We start from the raw sequence: 2,500 nt of genomic DNA, 5'->3' as shown, positions 1-2,500 counted from the left end.
CCATTAAACCTTTCCTTACAACAATGTGTACCGTAACCTAACCTATATCGTACCGTAACCTAACCTATATCGTACCTTAACCTAACCTATGTCGTACCGTAACCTAACCTATGTCGTACCGTAACCTAACCTATGTCGTACCGTAACCTAACCTATGTCGTACCGTAACCTAACCTATGTCGTACCGTAACCTAACCTATGTCGTACCGTAACCTAACCTATGTCGTACCGTAACCTAACCTATGTCGTACCGTAACCTAACCTATGTCGTACCGTAACCTAACCTATGTCGTACCGTAACCTAACCTATGTCGTACCGTAACCTAACCTATGTCGTACCGTAACCTAACCTATGTCGTACCGTAACCTAACCTATGTCGTACCGTAACCTAACCTATGTCGTACCGTAACCTAACCTATGTCGTACCGTAACCTAACCTATGTCGTACCGTAACCTAACCTATGTCGTACCGTAACCTAACCTATGTCGTACCGTAACCTAACCTATGTCGTACCGTAACCTAACCTATGTCGTACCGTAACCTAACCTATGTCGTACCGTAACCTAACCTATGTCGTACCTTAACCTAACCTATGTCGTACCTTAACCTAACCTATGTCGTACCTTAACCTAACCTATGTCGTACCTTAACCTAACCTATGTCGTACTTTAACCTAACCTATGTCGTACCTTAACCTAACCTATATTGCGCCTTAACCTAACCTATATTGCGCCTTAACCTAACCTATATTGCGCCTCAATGTAACCTATATTGCGCCTCAATGTAACCTATATTGCGCCTCAATGTAACCTATATTGCGCCTCAATGTAACCTATATTGCGCCTCAATGTAACCTATATTGCGCCTCAATGTAACCTATATTGCGCCTCAATGTAACCTATATTGCGCCTCAATGTAACCTATATTGCGCCTCAATGTAACCTATATTGCGCCTCAATGTAACCTATATTGCGCCTCAATGTAACCTATATTGCGCCGCAATGTAACCTATATTGCGCCGCAATGTAACCTATATTGCGCCGCAATGTAACCTATATTGCGCCGCAATGTAACCTATATTGCGCCGTAACCCAACACACGTTGGGCCTTAACCCAACACACGTTGGGCCTTAACCCAACACACGTTGGGCCTTAACCCAACACACGTTGGGCCTTAACCCAACACACGTTGGGCCTTAACCCAACACACGTTGGGCCTTAACCCAACACACGTTGGGCCTTAACCCAACACACGTTGGGCCTTAACCCAACACACGTTGGGCCTTAACCCAACACACGTTGGGCCTTAACCCAACACACGTTGGGCCTTAACCCAACACACGTTGGGCCTTAACCCAACACATGTTGGGCCTTAACCTGCTCTGTAATTGTCATACGACGCGTTAAATTAGTGTAGTGTTGCCTAACTGCAACCCCCGCAACATAGTTTGCTACTCGCACTGCCCGGTCCGCAGTGTATCGCTTCATGTTAAACACCTTGCAGCTATACACTGTAATGTGGATGGCAGCAGGACGTACATGCTCAATGCCCTTTGCAGTTGTTCATTGGCATTTGCAGTTGTTCATTGGCATTTGCAGTTGTTCATTGGCATTCGCATGGCGAAGCACTTAGCCTACGCTGTGGTACGGCCTGTGTCAACTGTCCGCTGATGTTGTACGTCCAAATCACACACTGTACTGCACATTGGTCCTCATGTACTGAATGATACATCGTGGTACATGTGACCGTACAACGACTGCGCCAACAACGGCGAACCATGCGGTCCAAATGTTGTGCACTCAGCTACGTGTCGTCTCCCTATAAGAGCTGGATTGCAGTGTGGTATGCCCTGGATGGCGATCAGCATGAGCCGTCTGTTGATGTAGTGGCGCGTGTTGTCAGACGTAGTCGTCTCTTCTCACACACCGTGATAGCATGGTGCACTGCGTTCCACATCTGCGACATGCGACAGAGGCCGGTTGACAGTCGTTCGCGCAATGGACATCGCATACGTACGGGGGCCACCTTCCACGTTTTCGCGAAGCGTGCACATGTTGTTGCGTGTATGTGGGCAGACATAGTGTGTCGTGACACCTGACACAGGCATGCAACAATCGTTGAATTTGCAAATGGCGATGGACGCCTACGTTTGCTGGTGACGTTACGCAAATGAACAACTGGTAAACCGTTGTGGTGCGGTTGTTCTCGCTAGAGGTGAATCAGTGATGGCGACGATCGGTTGAGCTACCAACCGGTTGTTCCAGCGATACCCACCATGCCCACGAACGTGAATGGCATCTGGGTGTGAAGCGATACGCGGCGGTGGCTGGGTGGGACCGTCCCCGGCCGGTGAGGGGGGGCCTCCCGGCGTGCTGGCCGCGCGGTGCGTGGGCGCACGCGCTACAGCCGGCTGGTGGGGGCGGCCAGTGGCAGGCGCGCCGGCCGACGGAGGCGGCAGGCGGCGCAGCTGCGCGCCGGCGCACCCTGCACGCGGCGC

The sequence above is a fragment of the Schistocerca americana genome, unplaced genomic scaffold (assembly GCF_021461395.2).
Source record: "Schistocerca americana isolate TAMUIC-IGC-003095 unplaced genomic scaffold, iqSchAmer2.1 HiC_scaffold_47, whole genome shotgun sequence".
NCBI lineage: Eukaryota > Metazoa > Arthropoda > Insecta > Orthoptera > Acrididae > Schistocerca > Schistocerca americana.
Note: the sequence above shows the minus strand (reverse complement) of the source record.